This window comes from Zalophus californianus, chromosome 3 (assembly GCF_009762305.2).
Source record: "Zalophus californianus isolate mZalCal1 chromosome 3, mZalCal1.pri.v2, whole genome shotgun sequence".
NCBI lineage: Eukaryota > Metazoa > Chordata > Mammalia > Carnivora > Otariidae > Zalophus > Zalophus californianus.
In genome coordinates this window covers 76,340,707-76,359,184 of record NC_045597.1, presented here as the reverse complement: position 1 = coordinate 76,359,184, position 18,478 = coordinate 76,340,707, and the positions used below count along the sequence as shown (strand labels likewise).

At 46.2% G+C, this 18,478-nt stretch overlaps 1 protein-coding gene and 1 long non-coding RNA gene across 2 annotated transcripts in view; both read right to left on the bottom strand.

Annotated features, from left to right (window-relative positions):
- Positions 1-18,478, bottom strand: part of SPATA13 (spermatogenesis associated 13) — a 363,796-nt gene that overhangs the window by 192,646 nt on the left and 152,672 nt on the right. The gene's annotated exons all lie outside the window — the stretch shown is intronic.
- The window catches only part of LOC118356793, a 70,994-nt gene continuing 61,030 nt past the window's right edge, over positions 8,515-18,478 (bottom strand). Inside the window, exon 4 of the long non-coding RNA XR_004819936.1 lies at positions 8,515-8,926. This is a non-coding gene — a long non-coding RNA (uncharacterized LOC118356793). The remainder of the gene's footprint in view (positions 8,927-18,478) is intronic.

Genomic DNA, 18,478 nt, shown 5'->3' with positions numbered 1-18,478 from the left:
GGCAACGAGCAGAACCTGGAAGAGGCAAGGAAGGAAAGTGCCCTGAGCCTTCAGAGACAGTGTGGCTCTGCTGATACTTTAATGCAGACTTCCAGGCTCTGGAACCATGGAAGAATACATGTATGTTGCTTATTTAAGGCCCCTGGTTTATGGCAACTTGTTTTGACACCCCTTGGAAATTAATACAAGCATGTTATTAAATAAGATGCTAAAATCCATTAATACTCCAATGGATAAAGGATATAAAAAGGTATTTTACAACCAAAACAAGAAAACAACTATTAAAACAACCATTGAAAAAAATATATTTGGGGCGCCTGGTGGGCTCAGTCGGTTAAGCATCTGCCTTCAGCTCAGGTCACGATCCCAGGGTCCTGGGATCGAGTCCCGTGTCGGGCTCCCTGCTCAGCGGGGAGCCTGCTTCTCCCTCTCCCTCTGCCTGCTGCCCTGCCCCTTGCTTGTGCTTTCTCTTGCTATCTCTGTCAAATAAATAAAATCTTAAAAAAAAAGAGAAAAAAATATATTCCACCTTGCTATTTATTAAAGAAATGCCCCTTAAAAGACCGGTGTGGTAATTCTTTTATTCAAGTAGCAAAATTCAGCCTAATGTCAACAGTCAAGGCAGGCCCAGTCGTGGGAAAAATGACAGGCTACACCAGTCCTAGAGGAAGTGTAGAATCAGTAAAACCCTCGTGAGAAACAATTTGTCAATTATTCAGCAACACTTTCACTATCACCTCTGGGCATCTGATTGGGCCCAAAAGGAACAAAGCACAATTTCAAGAACACACAGTAGCAACAGACAGGGGGACACATCACCCAGTGTCAGACTTTATAAAACATAACATGTGACCCTTCTGGGTCCGAGGACCCACTCTCTGATGAGGCGTGGAAAATTCTCAAACAAAAGTCCAAGGGCACAGCACTTCTTGATAATACTTAACATTACTTCTTGAGAATATTATTATCACTTAATATCCCTTCCGGATAATACTTAAGCTGAATTTTAAAGAGGCCTTATTCCAAAACTCCCACTCTGGTCTTAAAACTCATAATACACATTACATTCTACAAGCCTTTTTTTTTTTTAAGATTTATTTATTTATTTGACAGAGAGCGCACAAGCAGGGGGAGCGGCAGGCAAACCCGCTGAGCAGAGAGCCCTGCTCAGGGCTCGATCCCAGGACCCTGGGATCATGACCTAAGCTGAAAGCAGACACTTAACTGACTAAGCCACCCAGGTGCCCCTCTACCAGCCTTTATAGTAAAAGCTATTTCCTCTGTTGTAGAATTAAGTTCTCACAGAAATCCTCCCAATTTTACCAAAGAGGAAACTGGGGCACAGAAACATTTTGCAGCTTGAAGGAGGCCTCTGGGCTCACTAGTGGCAAAGCCGGGACTAGAACCCACATCTTGTCATTTCAGTTCATAGCCTTCTTGCACTCCCCCACAACACAGGGAAACTCTCTGCCCTGACTTTTTCAAGGTTAAAGAAGACTCAGAAGCTAAGTTACAGATGAGGAAACTGAAGCCCAAGGAGACTAGATAATGTTGCCAGGTTCACATGGCAATGACAAGGTGTGCAGTCTTGTCTCTGCGCCGCATGACTGCATTTCTCATAGGTAGTGAAACATATTCCACCCAATTTCCATCAGCTCACACAGATTTGTTGCACCTAAATCCATCCTGTGTTCCTTAAACCAATCTATCTGGACCTACTGGGCACCAGCCTTGCGCTGAGGGCTCTCCGTCCAAGCCCAGTGGACGCAGAGGTCAACAACATTGGTGGATGCTGTGGTCCCCAAAGCCGAGCCTGTCAACTTAGCTTTGGGAAGTCTAGAATTAGAATTTATCTAATGAATTTTCTGAGTATTCTAGTTATTTCTGCCCAGGATCGTTTATTTAAAAATAAAGCATTTTTGTGGCCTGGCAATGAAAGACCATTTGGAACCTCAGGCAAATAATTTCCTGTTAATAATCTGCTTAGGAAAACTTCTCTCCCACACACCAGCCCAGCTGAGCTTAACGCTCCCTGCACAGCTTCTGAGGCCAACTGCTGTTTAAAGGCAACCCAGAACTTCTTAATTTGGCTCAGGAAAGTGAACACATTGTTTGTAGGAGATCAAAAGATTTATCTAAAAAGAAGTATCCCTGTCCCCATTGTCTTTCAGATTTGTGCTAGGTTTGCAAACTTTAGTGAGAAAAATGTGCTTGTCTCAGTCAGGGAAGGAATCAAGCCAGAGGCTCCTAAACTCGCGAGTGTTTACCCTCAGTAAATACCATCAGCATTTCATTATGTTCCCTTTACCCTGCAGAAATTCGCAGGATTAAGCAAAAAGCTCCTGGTTGGAGAAAAGGAGTTCTAGCTGACATTACTGAGAAAGTGGGAAAGTGAAGCACAGGATGTAATCTGCAATCTTGAGTAATGGTCTTTTGTAAAGGGAGCTGAACTCCTAATTTAGGAGATTATTTTAACCTTGAACCAATAGGATTTTATAGGATACACGGACTTTAAACCTCCATTGAAAATACATATTCGTTTAAGGTGGATGTGCTATTTCCTAGCCAATTATTGCAAATCTGAGGGAAAGAAAGGCAAAAAGGGAAAGTAGCTTGCGCACCCCACCCCCTTTTTATGATGCCGATAATGAGTGTAGTTTTTAGTTGCTAAGCTGGTAACAAAGTACCACAAACTGAATGGCTAAAGTTTTGAACAGAAATTTGTCTTCTCCCAGTCTGGAGGCCAGATGTCTAATAAGATCAGATCAAGGTGTTGGCAGGGTTGGTCCCTTCTGAGGGCCATGAGTGGAGCATCTGTTCCTGGCCTTTCTCCTTGGCTTAGAGATGGCCATCTCCCTGTGTCTGCTTATATCTTCTTCCCTCTCTACATGTCTATCTCTTTGTCCAAATCTTCCCTTTTTATAAGGACATCAGTCATATTGGACGAGGGCCCACCCTAAGGACTTCATTTTAACTAGTTATGTCTGCAACAACCCTATTTCCAAATAAGGTCACATTCTGAGGTCCTGGAGGTTAGGGCTTCTATATGTGAAGTTTTAGGGGACACAATTCAACACATAACAATGAGTAAAGCTATCCCGAGGCTCATAAAACCACTGAACCGAAGCTCTGTATTTTATAAGCTCAGGAGGCAATGTTGGCGCTACAAATGGCTAGGACAGTGAGTTTCAATTAGGAAACGCAGGGTTTCCCCTCTGGCTGCCTGATAACAAGGTGGGAGGCAGGAAACACTGCTGGGCTCAGAAGGACCAAGCCCTGTCCCAGGGTGCCACAAGCTAGCAGGTGACTTGGGTGATATCAATTTACATTTTCCACAGAACATTACCTTTTACCAAGAGTTTCACTGTCATCTGTGTCATCTCAATGAAACCTGATAAGGATCCAGTAAATGAGAGAGTAGCTTCATCTTTCAAGTGAGGAAGTTAAGACCCAGAGAGGTCAAGTGACCAGCCAGGGTCTTAGCATGAACAAGTACCAGGGCCAAGACTATGACCCACAGCTTCCACCGCCCAACTCTACATCCAGGGTTTACTTCTCCAACTCGAAGGCAAAGGTTTCCTGCAGATTGCGAAAGCCACTTTCAGCTCAAAATGCCGTAATGTCACATCTAACTTCTCATGAACTTGGGTGAAAATTTGAGCCTCTTTCCTGCCCCTTCTTAGTCTATCTGTAATGGCAACACGAGGCAGAAAAGTTTGGATCGCTAACTGCCTTGCTCAAGAACACTGTCTCTTGGTGAGGGAAGATCCTCCACAGAATGTTCCCAACCCCATTGAAATTTGTGAGTGAGTGAATGAGTCAATGTGCTTGCTTTTCCGGGAAAAGGTCTTTAGTGTTTCATCAACTTCTCGTAGAGGTCAGTGGTCCTTAAGCCAGTGAGAACCTCTGGTCTCTCAGAACGGCATATCCGTCAGTCCCTTTACTCTTCTCCCCCTAAAAACTATCTCGTCTGCTCTCTCCTGGAAGCATTTCCTAGTGGGATCCCTGTGCTGATCTAGCCCTGCCAGAAAGAGACCTGCCACTCTGGGTATCATTTCAACCTCCATGCAGCAGGTGTTACCCCATCTGCTTTGGTGATAAATCCCAGCCGGAAGTTAGCCTGAGCGCTCATCTGTCCCCTGAGCTGCATTCCAGATCCCTGGGATGCCACAGCAGAACTCCTCACTGGGAAGGCAGCTGGGCACTTGGGTACTCATGGCTTGGATACCTGAGACCAGCATAACAACTCCAGCAGGCACTGTCTGCCTACTCACTGCTTGGATAAAGGCCCAGATACCCTCACGTACAGGAGGGAAATTCATTGGGCCTGAAGCCACAACCAATCACACAGCTTTTTTTTTTTTTTTTTTAAGATTTTATTTATTTATTTGACACAGAGAGAGACAGCGAGAGGGAACACAAGCAGGGGGAGTGGGAAAGGGAAAAGCAGGCTTCCCACCGAGCAGAGAGCCCGATGCGGGGCTCGATCCCAGGACCCGGAGATCATGACCTGAGCCGAAGGCAGTCGTTTAACCAACTGAGCCACCCAACCGCCCCAATCACACGGCTTTTGAAGTTCTCTTTGCTTATTTTGCCAAGCAGGGTCCCACCCAGGCACTGTTCTACCTCTCTCTTCCCTTTGGACCATTTGTGAACCATTTGATACCTCTCCTTACCCACTCTCGACTTCCTGCAGGCCACCACAAATTCCACATGTCCCTGGGAAGCATGTGGAATCAGTCTTACACCAGGTTCTGGAACCAGCTGCCTCCTAGACCAGGAAAACTAAGCAGCTCTAGTGAAACACCCAGCGGATGTGCTGTCTGTCTAGTCCAACGCTGGGCTGTAGCCTCTCCTGGAAGCCACATTCATACAAGATGTAGTTCTTATGTCCCTGGCTTGATAACTTGTCTTGTTCCCTTGCCTCCTCAGACCAAACCTCTGCTTCCTTTTCCCATTTTTCTTTGTGTGGCCCCGGAGCTATTATTTGCCCTGTGCCCCAGTTCTGTGGGTGGGGCATCTGCTAAAGTTGCTGGAGCTCTCTGCTCAGCCTCTCCGCCTCCCCACCTGTTAAGGAACCCTAGGACACCTTTTGGTCTACCTACCACCTGTTGCTTATCCCGGGCTATTGTATTGTACCCACGTGACCTGCTTTTCTTCCCCGACCTTCAGGTATATCTAGCACCTGCCCCACCTCAGTAGGAGTATCTTGTTCCATTCCTAACTCCATCTTCCCTGTGCCCACTGAAACGAACTCTTCTGAAGCTGTGGGTGCTAGTGTTGAAATTTACATGCAATGTTGCCGACATATAGAAATAGAACTTTATTTCCTAGAATTGATCTCAAATGTCCTAAGAGCTGTTATCTCCACTTAGAGGGAAAAAAAAGAGTGTAGCATAGTTATTGTGGTTTTAATTGGGCCTACCAGGTTAACTCAGTCTCCTTGGGGCAAATCCTCAGTCTTTTAAGTTTCTCTTTCCCATTCCCTGTGCAGCATCTGGGTACAGGGCAAGTTTCAGAGGGGTGGTTGATCTTTGTGCTGCCATCTGGTCTACACAGGCCTCACTAAGTCTTATCCCCTGGGTCTCTGGGTACCCATGTCTCTCGGTTACACCTGCTGCTGGATCCACCTGTCCACTGGGATGTGCAGGAGTCCATCGATGATGTTGGCTCCCCTCCTTCGCCTCAGTGGTAACATCCCCTCCTTGTCCCAATATTTAATCTTTCATGGTCCCACTAGCTCTCTTTATTTATCTACATGCCTTGATGTAGCAATTTCTGGATTCCCCCTCCCCCAGTCTCATTTACAAGCCATGGGAACCTACATGTGGCATGAGGGAAGCCATGACCCACCATCTCTACCCTTAGACAGCCATACAAATGAGAATTGGGAGCCCTCTCTGCTTTTTAGATCCCTCTCAGACCTCCTTGGAGCTTCTAAATATCTGCTCCTCACACTGAGCATGAAACAGCCCCCTTTCATAGCTCTTGGGCAGACAGACAAGGCAGACAGACCCCATGATGGGGTCTCCCAGAGCTGGAAGTGTTCTTAGATTCAAACAGGCAGGCAGTCAGTGAACGTCAGGAAAGTCGGCAGGGCTGCCGGGCACCTGCCATGGGACTGGGGATCAGAGGCAAGGTTTCTGACTCCAGTGCTTGGCTAATTACCAAAAGAGGGACTGAGGTACAGGGACTGTTTGATAAAACTGGGGTCTAGTGTGAATCCTAGACCTCAAGATAAAGACAGAGGCCTGCTCCTAGAACTGAGGCCCAAGAATAGGGTCAGAAGAACACAGAGCATGATTTGGGTCCATCAGTGACTTTCCCTAGATCTCAGCATCAAAACCAAGCTACCTTATGTCCAACTCTAAGCTTTTCTTCCCTGGAATGGTTTACCTTTTATCTAACACAGTTTTGTAAGCTGTGAACCCACATGCAAATGCTAACGGCATAGTTTACCTTCTGACTTTCTCCCTTTCTCTGCTCTCTTCTAGGAACCGGTTACCCTTTGTCAGCTTGTAGTTCTAGAACATCATTTCCTTTATGTCCTCCCTTTCCTGCTCAAGAACCTGCAGATGTTCTGTTGTCAGTCCACACCCCTCAGCCTTTTAGCAACTTCTTCCTCTGCCTCCCGCCCACCTCCTTTCCCAGGACTTCCTGCCAGAGTGTCTCCTGTCCTTCAGGCAAGTCCTAGATTTGTCCTGCCTTCTGACAGTGGCAAGTACCCATTTCTGCCTCTGAAAATTATTAGTGCCTACTTTGTGATTGGCACATAGTCATAACAGAGGGAATACAAATAAAAGAATTCTGGCCCTGACTTCTAAGAAGTTTCCCTTTATGGGAATCCCTTGAAGCCCCTTAAGTTTCCTTTCCTAGACTTTGAATTGCAAATACCACATTTTCTTAATGTCTTCCAAGCCTGGCCTGCTCACATTAATCCCTTTTTGTGCCTTATTAGTAAAGGTATTAATAACACTTTATATAAAACTCTCTACGCTTTTGAAATGTTTTCAAATAATTTCTGGTCTTTAACACGGCCTGTGAGCTGGTAAGACAGAGATTTTACCCCCAGTTTCACATTCAGGGAAATGACGGCCGAGGTCACACCCGTCAATAGGGCCAGAGGTAGGAGTGGAACTCGGGCCCTCTGTCCTTTCGGTACAGCCCAGCATAAATCAGGACTGCATTTGGCCAGCTGCAGAACAGAAGACCGGGTATGGTGGCTTAACCAAAGAGCGGTCTATTTCTCTCCCATCACTGGAAATTTGGAGATAAGCCACCCAAGGCTTATCAACTCCATGATATCATCAGGTTCCAGGCTTTTTCTGTATTTCTTTTCCATCACACCTGGCATGTGGTTTTCATCCTTGCAGTGGCAAAATGATTCCCACCTCTAAGCTCTGTGTTCCATGAAGGGCAAAGAGCAAAAGTCAAAATGGTAGCTCTCAGTTACACTTCCCTAAAGAAGCTTTCCTGAAAGCCCCGCCCAGTGACCCCTCTTGCACCTCATTGGCTGAACGGTGTCACCTGGTCAACCCTAGCAGCAAAGGAGTCTGGGAGCGTGGGGTATTAAGCTGGGCACGTTGCCGCCTTGACCCAAATCAGAGCTACTCTAAGGAATGGATGGTCCACTGTGTTTGCTGTGACAGCCTACGTCTCTACTCTGCCTTCCCTTATTTTAGGTGGCCACATGGTAGTCCGGCCTCCTCATTTCCTTGTCCTCTCTCACCCCAGTTCCCCACCCCTAAATGTGTTACACTATCCCAAGAGAGCCAGGCTCCACAATGTGTTGCCCCTGTTTTTCAACAAAACTTTTAATTCCTCAGAGAAGTGTTAAAAAGCCAACAACTCTATTAAAGTAACTAATATGACTCTATGAAAGCTGGGTTCACCCTGGATTTTGTTATATTTCCCATTTCAAATATATGGTCTTCCATAAACCAAAATACATGTTCTCATAAACCGCTGGAATGGCCTGTAAATCTCAACATTTCTGCATCCAAACTTTACCTCCTGGATCTCTGGAAGTAGCACAAACTCCCTCTCTCTGCCATGTCTTGATATTGAGCTCTTTCCAGACCCTAGGGATGCTGAAATGGGTGAGACAAGACCCTTGCCTTCCAGGTGCTGTCTGTCTGAGCGGGAAGATGGTCCAGCATCCCAGTCAGGTAAGCAGAGATGGTTCTGTGAGTTAGTCCATGCTTCATGGGCCCAGGGAGAGGAGGGGCGTCTGCAGGAATCCAGGAAGCATTGTGGGAACAGGCAAGAGGACTATTTGATCCGACATGGACAAGGTAGTCCAGAACGTGGTATGACTTCTACTCTTTTTTGTTGTAAATAAGTGCATGAGAACTTAAAAACCCACATAGACATTGGTCTTTTCAAAGCAGTCCCTCAGTGGACTTTATTTTTTTTTATTTTTTATTTTTTAAAGATTTTACTTATTTGACAGAGACACAGCGAAGAGAGGGAACACAAGCAGGGGGAGTGGGAGAGGGAGAAGCAGGCTTCCGGCGGAGCGGGGAGCCCCATGCAGGGCTCGATGCGGGGCTCGATCCAGGACCCTGGGATCATGACCTGAGCCGAAGGCAGGCGCTTAATGACTGAGCCACCCAGGCGCCCCCCTCAGTGGACTTTAATAATGCAGCCTTTATTCAAAGCATTCTTCTCAAATGCAGTATGTTCAAATGCAGTTCCTTTTCTGGATTACTTCCAAGCGTATTTGAAAATCTGTTGAATTTGCTCACTGAAAAAATCCTTGTCCTTTAGGATGGGTTTTATTTCTGAACATACGGGGACTCATATGGAGACAAACATGTGAATCGGGATGAAGCAAGACAGCACATTGCTCCAAAGCTTACCCCAGCTTTCTGTCCAGCCAGTTCACCTGCTCAGAGTCCCAACTCCTTAATTACGTATGTAAAACCTATAGAGAAAAAAGTAAAGAATGTAAAAAGCAGTCCAAATTTGAAGAGGCCTTTATTTAGGTCCAGGACATCAGTGCATTTACAGGTCCTGTTGATTTCCGTCTCCTCAATCACATGAGAAGTGGTTACTTCTTCAAATGTGGTGGGTCTTATCCTGAAAAAATGGTGAAACCTTCAGCATGCTATCAACACAGGGAACTATCCACTTATCTGTTTAGGGAACATGGATTTGGAATGATTAATCCAACAAGCTTTTCATCTTGTCTGATAAACCTCTTGTTCTCTTGACACTCAATGATGAGTTGAAATGTAGCCAGGGAATCAGAAAAGTTACTGTTCCTTCCATGTGCTTCTAGAAATCTCAGCTTTATTTTTGCCTGTATCCCTGACCTTTTCTCATTTTGTCTCTTCTCTGTACGTGCTTTCTCTCCTCCCAGCTGGACCCTGGGACAGTGTGTCAATTCATGTTTGCTAAGCCGTCTCCTTTTTAATCCAGTTATAGGTAGGTGTCCAGATTGGCTCACACTGGCTACTGGCAGGATTTTTCCTTTTGACTACCTAAGGTCTGGGCTCTGTTCACTTAGTCACCAGAACCATTAGCCTGTTTGTGCAAAGCCACACTCTGTTGCATCAGCCAGTGGCTCTCCAGTGTAGACTCCTGGGGACTTACGGGGACTTATTTCCGTGGCATGATTCTCTCACACAAGGCGCTGGGCACACACGGAGCTTGGTGCAAACATGCCTCCAGCAATGACAGGCCCTAAAACAGGGGATGAGGTCAGCCTGAGGGTTCACTGCCAGCACTGGGCAGAAAGAAAACATCCTGAAGGAAAGGGTGGGGTGCAGTAGCCTCCAGGCCACCTCACCCACCTCTTAGCACTTTCCTAAAATGCTAGGGAGCCGGAGGTGACTTTCTGCATCAGGAAAAGACAAAAGATCATCAGGAAGCAGCACAGGGAACCAGAGGCTAGGACTCTAGGGTCCTGACCTTTTGGGCCAGGATCATGGGACTTTGGGTTTTTTTTTTTAAGATTTCATTTATTTATTTGACAGAGAGAGACAGACACGGAGAGAGCCCAAGCAGGGGGAGCAGCTGAAGGAGAGGGAGAAGCAGGCTCTCCGCTGAGCAGGGAGCTCGAAGCGGGACTCAATCCCGGGACCCTGGGATCATGACCCGAGCCGAAGGCAGATGCTTAACCCACTGAGCCACCTAGGCGCCCTGGGTCATGGGACTATTAACCCACCACTTTGGTTCCAGAGCTACTGACGGTCTTCAGTGCCAAGGAGCGGGACACAGACAGTGTCATTCCCAACCAGGAGTTGGATGGGACTGGGCTCAATTCCTGGGAGTTCTGCCTGACAAAAATTTGTTCTAAGTCCTGAATGCTAAATATATATCCAGCACACAGCCTTTGGGCACACCATGTATATAGAGCAGAAACAGCCAGAAATCCTTGCAGGGATCAGAAGCCACTAGCTCTTCCCTCTGTCCCAGCCACAGAGCACTGTTCATGTCTTCGAACATCAGCAAATATCAGGGGAATCAAACAGGTGGCTGTTTAGCAAAACAAACCAGCACTTTCTAATGAAAGTTTCTCATTTCCTTAGGGTTCCATTGAATGGCAGGTCTTTAGAGGCCCTGCCACTCCCAGCCCTGGAGGTTGAGGGCTGTAAGAATCTCGGGTTCTTCTGTCACACCCCCAACATCTCTCCATACCAGCCCTAATTTGTGTATTTAGCAGGTTTTTTTTTTTTTCTTAATCCTAAAACACAGAAGGTTAAAACAATAGACCATGCAAATTTAAGGATTACAGCCAGGCTGGATTCTTGTTCTCTCCCTCCCACACAGGACAGATTTCTCACTAAATTCTTTGATCAATGGATGTTCTTCTGACCCTCCGCGATTTAGCAAGGACTCTGCCAAGTGGACACAGGCACCAAAACCCAGACGGTCGCTCTTTTTAGCTGGCCCCGCCCGGACTTTAATGTCAGGCCTGCTGTGCAGAAGTCACCTTTTAAAATAACATAAATGGTCGTTAGAGGGTTTCAGTAGATGGATGGCTGGGGGCCTTGGGGTGACAAGAAAGGGGGTCGCTGCCGCCCTGGTGTTGAGTTAGCACAGAATCTGCAGCAGTCACATTAGATGGTTGTGCTACTGAAACTTTACTGTAACCACTTATTCATTATCCTAAATTAAGAATATGATTTGGGGGCACCTGGGTGGCTCCATCATTTAAGTGTCTGCCTTCAGCTCAGGTCGTGATCTCAGGGTCCTGGGATCGAGCCCCATATTGGGCTCCCTGCTTAGTGGGGAGTCTGCTTCTCCCTCTCCCTCTGGCCCTCCTTCCCGCTTGTGCTCTCTCTGTCTCAAATAAATAAATAAAATCCTAAAAAAAAAAAGAATATGATTTGATTTTGGCTGGCAGAAAAGGTAAAAAAAAGTTTTAGATCACTTGTTTTCCTACCAGGTTCTAAAGATCAATGCATAAAGTAAAAATGTCATTGTATTGTAAAGGTAAGCACAAAATTAATCATTCCAGAAGTAAGGTAAACTAAAGGCTAGCCTTTAGTTTATGTTTTTAGTGGGAAGTAAGCAGGTTCTTAGAAGGTAGGACACTTTGATGCTTAAATCCTCCTTGAATACTTTTTTTTTTTTTTTGCGCTTCTCTCACTCCCAGAGATCCTTTTTCCAAAGCAAGGCTGTAGGTCCACATCAACGGGGAGCTTTAAGAATGCAGATTCCTGGGCCTGGGACCAGCTTGTCTGTAAAACCTTAGTTTGGGACAGGGAAGAACAGGCTCATTGGCTGTAAGCTACCTGAGGCCTGAGCAGCACCAAGGACCCTCCTGATTGCTCTGCTCCGCTATTGAGTTACCACTCGGCTTTATTCCTCCCTTCAAACAGCTACCCAGAAACCAGGAAAATCTGACCAAGCATTGAGGTTAGAATCAATTTAAGTCGATGCTTTAGAATATTTTGAAATCTTTACAGAGCAGGTTAGGTAAGTTCCCAGGGAACAGAACAGGCAGAGGCAGAGGTCAGAACAGGCCCTGGATGTCATTTCCTCTCCAGGGCTCGACAAGGGCACATATGTAGATCTAAGGGTTCGACAAGGGCACATACGTAGATCACTCCCCAGAGCATGGGAAAAATGCCCAATTGACCACTGAGGAGTCCCAATTCTATAGGCAAGGCTACCTGTCTGGAATTGACCCCTACAGTGTTGCCTGTTGAGGGGCATTTTATTCTCCTGACACCCCGGGACCCTAGAGTTTGCAACCGACCTGTTAGAGGTTCCATCCATCCAGAGCCTCCCCCTACAACTTCAAAGAGAATCCCAGACACCAGAGACTGTGTGCAGCAGGGGTTAGCCCTCTGACTACAAAGCAATTTACAGTCATTTATTTAAGTGCTGTCAGTTAATTACACTGTCATATTGCCAATAGAGGAAGAAGTACTTGGATGCAAACTCAACTCAGAACGAAAAGGAAGGAATGAATAAAGCCATGACAGACTTGATGCTTTTCTGTTTTATCTCCATCTGTGATTTGCAATTTAAATGATCATGCTTTAACATTACATTCAATGCAAATATTATGTTTGCTCACAAGTCAATATTTTATGTCCTTTCTGGAACCTGATTACTGTTCAGCAAACACTGATTGGCACATCCTATATGTGCGGGGATTGACTAAGGCTTTTTTGGAAAACGGGTGTAAAGGTGTCTAAATTGAACTTGAAGGGACTTGTCACAACGGCTTTCATTTCTTGAACCCTTCCTGTGCTGGATATCTTCTGCTTCCTTCCTGGGTTCACCTACAGTTTCCCCTTCTCCAGCCTGCTGTGTCTCTAATGGCTGGCCTATATGGACTACATTCAGGCGCTCTAAGCCCTCGGGCTTCTGGTTGGGTTTGCACGATGGGAGCACAGCCCAGACTGGAAGGAGCGAGGGAGGGAAGGGATGAGGTCAGGTTGGAGGCACTGTGGGCTGGCTGCCCTTGACTAAAGGTCACAGCACCTACAAGGCAGCCCTCTCTGCCTGCAGCTTCTGGCGATGACCTCTCAGGTCTCTCCTCTGGCCGGGAGATGGTGTCCCTGCTGTTACTGGCCTGGGTAAGCTTCCCTCCACCTTTGTAAATAACTCCATTATGAAACATTCTCAAGTGTCCCCCTTTCCTGCCATGACATGACTAGCATTTCTACTGCGACTTTAGTATCATTTAATTAAATCGTCAAACAACACAATAAAGTAAGATTACTAACTTTACAGATCCTGAAACTGAGTCTCAGTCGAGCTGGGGATTTTCCCAAGGCCACGAGTGAGATAATGGAATTGCCGGCATTCCAACCCATTTCTGTTTGGCTTCATAACCTCTGGTCTTCCGATTATAATCTTGAGAGAGAGAGAAGCTTCATGGTACAGATTAGTGAAGAGCTGCCAAGTTAATAATAAAAATAATAAGTCTATTTTTTGCCTCCTTTCCCCTGTTCCTGTCCAGGGAAACTCCAGAATGAACACTGTCACCAGCTTTAGAAAATGACTCAAGTCCAACATTTATGGAAGAGTAATCTGTCAGTGTCCCCAGCTGCTTAGAGCTGGCAGTCATGAGACCAAGATCTGACCTCAATGCCCAAGCCCCTCTGTTTCTAGTTAATTTAATGCTGTGACAAAGTGTTTCATAGGCTCTAGGCTGCATCCTCTAGATGCCTCTCCCAGACCCACTCACAGCAGCAAAAGCTCCTGACCTCCTCACGGCCCTCCTGACCTGCCCCCCACTGCCTCATCCCTCAAGGCAGCCCCTGCAGCACAAGAGGGCAGAGAAGGGGGCAGAATTGCAGCAGGATCTTACAATAGACCCGGGGGTGGAAGGAAGGATGCCCTTCTGTCATTTCCAGGCTGGGTCAAAGGGGAAGGTGCAAGACTGTCATCTGCCTGAGATAGGGCACCTGCTCTATCCTTGCCTCTCCAGGAACCACAGAGTGGGCCTCAAGCGCAACTAGACGGTTGCTCCCAGCTGCAGGGACATTCCTCTCTGGGAAAAGGGAGCATGTGAAATCCACATTCCAGAGTGGGCTCCCTTTCACCTCTTACTCATCCTTTATTGACTCTGCCAATTAATTGACCAGATGGTTATTGAACATCTCTTATTTTTGAGAAGAGTGCTGGGCTTCTCATGTCCTTCTCCTGCCTTCTGGCACCTTTCCCTTAGGTAGCCCAAAGCACTTCTGCCTTCTTCCTTGTTCCTCAACTCCAAAATGACCTCTCTCTCCCTTCCTACTCCCAGCAGGAAAAACTCCCATCCCTTGAATCTTGAAGATCCTGGCCACATATGAGGAAGAAATTCCCTGATTATTAATTCAGCGGGGAGGACCTTAAACCTACTGGGTGTCTAATTGGTAACCATTACAAAGTGTGGGAGAAAGTCGGTTGCTCCATGTGCCGCCCTCCAGGAATCATTTGCATTCTCTATCTGGGCTGAAGGAGAAATGAAAAGGAGACACTCCTCCCCCCTTTCCTAATCTGATCACTCACCAGTTTCTGTTAAACAGGGAAATCACTCTTCCTCTCACCCCTGTCTCCTTCTGCCCTTCCCTGGATCCTGAGGCTCCAAATGTCCCTTCCAATTTTCTTTTCCCAGAGCAATGAGGAGACTCTCGTTTGGAATGAGAGGATGCTTCCCCACTCTGCATCAAGGGTCCTCTCTCCCCACTTCTGTTAGAGGAAGCAGTTCCCTCATCTGGAGCCTACAGACTTCTCTTGAAGATTCCAGAAGAGGTAGGTTCTGAGCCATCAAACACCAGCCCCAGAGCCAATACCTTTGTGGCCACCTCTACATACTGTGCAAACTTAAGTTATGAGCAAAAATTGGGAGGAGCCTTACAGTGGACACAGGAAGGGAGGAGGAAGAAGGAGACAATGGAGTCATTTGGGGCATAGGGTGGAGAGATCCTCTAAGACCTCCCCTTTGCCTCCACCCTTTCTTGTGCTATGAGTTTCAATTCCTTTCAGATCCTTGGCCCCAATGAGGGACTCACTCTTACAAATCTGGGCAGACAGGCTGGGATGAGAAAGAAAAAAAAAGTGATAACGTTCTAGTAACATCTGGTCCCACTGCAAACATTTGGACGAGTCTGTACAAAATGTAAGAAACTAACAAAATGGGCCAAATATAAAGATGCAAATAAAAAAGGCAAAAATTGGAGTAAACACCCTCTTGTTTGTTTCAGGGGACAAAGTACGATGTATACAATACAAAACAACCAAACAAAACGTGGAAAGTTTAGTCAAATGGTTTCTTTAGCTTTTGAGGAGGTTGAGTGCCCAATATTGTTAAGACTTTGAACAATCCAATCCAGGACTGCCATTTTCAGCAGAGTCTATGAAAAAGCACAGCCTAAGAGGGGAGAAGATCAGATATCCTGCTGCTGCACTGGAAAGGCAGGGCCCAGCATTTCCTACGCCCCTCGTCTTTCTGTTATTTCAGACCTAAATAGGGTCTGCTGGTCTAGACCGTATTCTGAGAGGGCTTTCCACAGCTCGCCCCTCCTGGTAGTCTGCAACTTAGAGAAAAGAGTGGTCATGGTCCTCCTAAGCCTATAGATGGGAATGAGAAAGAGATCTGCCGCAGCATAGATAAAATACCCCAAAATTTAACTGCCCCGCCAATTTCCTAAAAACCAAAGACCTGTTTATCATTGGCTATTTTCTAAGAATTCAGATAACTGCTTTCTTTGGTGAATGTACAGGTGATTTGATGCTAAGATGACTCCGCCTCAGCGGGTTGTGCTCAGCAAAGGAGATTGGTTGTAATTGGTGACAATTCTGACACATCCCGCCCCTCCGCGCTGGCGCGCTGATGCGGCCACGCCCGCCCGCCCAGGAGCCCGAGCCACAGGCGCGTCCCGCCGCACCCAGGGCGGTGGCCGGCGGCCTGGGTATGTATCTCAGGGGCACGGGCACTGGAGCCTTCCTTTCCCATAACCAATTTGCCCCGGTTATCTCAAAAGCCCGGACAGGAAATTTGTTAAGGAATTAACAATGGTTATCTCTGGGTGGAGGAGTTTTAAGTGACTTATTTTTGTTTTAAACATTCCCCAGGGGGCCTTCATTGCTTTTGTAATGTTTTAAAAATAAAATAAAATAAAAAAGCAAAAAAAAAAAAAAAAAAAACAGGGGCGGGAGAAGGACTCCTACTTCCTCTTTATCATTTGTTATCTTGCAATTTTTGGCCCCAGTAAGGTTCCCACAGTCAGTGTCACTCATTCTTTCAGGACGGTGCAGCACCTAATTCCCATCGCTAGGAAGAACTCAGTGAACTTTCTCTCATTACACGTTTGGTCCTGTCTCTCCTATTAAACTCTAAATGCCCTGTGGGCAAGGATTCCAGGACACGGGAGCTGGACAGTCCCTTCAGCTCCTAAATATGCAGTTTTTCTAGCTGATACTTTGATTCTGATTTTAAGCATTTGTAGTAATAATAACAACAAGCATTTATGGAGTATTTAGGTCAGAATCTGTCTAAGCACTTCATAAGCATTAACACTCCTTGTGGAACCCTAGGAACTGAGTACTACTACGATCCCCATTTTACAGGTGAGCAAACTGAGGCAGAGAACAATATAGTAATCAGTGAGCAGTGGAGCCAGAGTCTGAATCCAATCTGACCCCAAAGACCATGTTCTACATGTAGAAAACGTACATAAACTTCATTTACTTTCTGTGAGGCTCCTACTGCGGCTCTGGATAGTAGGGACAAAGGCAAGGAAAAACCACTTATGCCATAAATCTTCCCAGAGTCTAAATAACAACAGGACCAAAGTGAGTAACCTAGGCAACTCACCGGGAGAGTCTCATCTGCAAAGGCAAGAAGCTCTTTGCATTCTGCAAAGTTTCCTTACCATCACACACCAATTTCTTGACAATCATTAACTAGGAAATTAAACAGTGGAAAAGTAGAAGCCTGACTTTTACAAAGGAGGAATAGACAGAATCCCAGGAGTTTGCCGGGAGGGAGGAACAGACTGAGGTGGGCACTCCTGACTGCCTTAGGGCCAGCTACAGATCACAGCAGGGTTGGATCTGATCAGTTTCCCACTAAAGACAGCTGGAATAAACAAATCAACAGAACAAGGGGCCATTTGGTGATTGCTTCTAGTTGCTATGTTGGAGGGAGAAATAAGTAAGAGACTAACAAGCTGTTCAAAGAGAACTTGGGCATTTGATCCATACTGGTCGTGCTAAAGGGAATTCTGTCTAAACACCCTGGTATTTCCCAGCAGGACATTTTCTCAAAGCGTTCTTCTAGTGACACAGAGAGGTAGTTTATCTGCCCTGCAAGCCCAAGTTGTCTTGGGCTTTTGAGGTTGCCTTCCCCAGCTCTGACCAATTGGTGGTGGTTCAGCTCTCAGGAGAACTATTTATAGTGAAGACGGGAGATAAGACTCTGCACAGGGACAAGTTCAGATTCTTGGCTGAATGAGAAGGCCCAGACTGGGAAAACCTTGCAAAGAGGTTCTGTTTTTCTGAGTGACTCATCGGTTGCTTTTGAAGGACCTTTTTCTAGTGACAGCTGCTCACACCAAGCAAAGGTTATCATGACCTTCACCGCAGTTGGAGCAAAAGGAGTCTTTAGAAGAGGTTCTGATAAATGCCCCACAAAGGTGATTTCCTAGACATCTGGGTACATGAGAAAATGTCTAGCAGCTGCTGAGAAAAAAAAATGAGTATTTGCAAAGGCAAGTTTGGTCAATATTTTTTTCCCTTTCAATATCAATTTGAGAGCTTTTCTGTTGAATTTGAATAGAATTATCTTCTTTTAAAATAGTTCTGGGTTTTTCTTTGTCAGGGATTTGATAAGAACTTGAAAATGATCACAAAAAAAGAGAACATTGCCTAAGGCTCGTAGTGTTTCAACTCAAACCCCACCCCCGCAAACATCTTTCCTGGCCCCACCACACACTGGCCATGTGACTGTAGGCTAGTGACTTAACTGTTCTCTCTCCAAGGCTCCATGGTTCTCTCTGTAAAATGGGAATATAGGTTGCTATATCCCTGATGGAGCCGTGAGAATTAGATGAGAATCCCTGTAACGTTCTTAATGTGGGACTAGTGCATGGTGAATCCCAAATAAAAGTTCTCTGTAATGTTGCTATATTGTCAGTTATCGAGAGGTAATTATGTGCCGGGCACTAGGCCAAGGGCTAGAGATGGGTAAGACCATAGTGTGGCCCGTCCTCTCAAGAAACAGATGAACACAGTGCTTCCCAAGGTCTGGTCCCCAAAGCAGCAGCACCAGCATCAATATGGACTTGTTGAAAATGCAAATGCCCAGGCCCCACCCCAGACCCACTGACTTGGAACCTGTGGGGGCTGGGCCCGGCATTCTGCCATTTACAAGCCCCCGGGTGCCCACCGCTGAAGGCTGAGAGCCATGACAGAATGAATGGGACACATCTGATGTGTATTTCGTAATGATTCTACACTCAGGGAATTTAGTTTCCTGTCACCAGTGCCATGATCACTACTAGGAGAGGTACCGGATCGAACTATC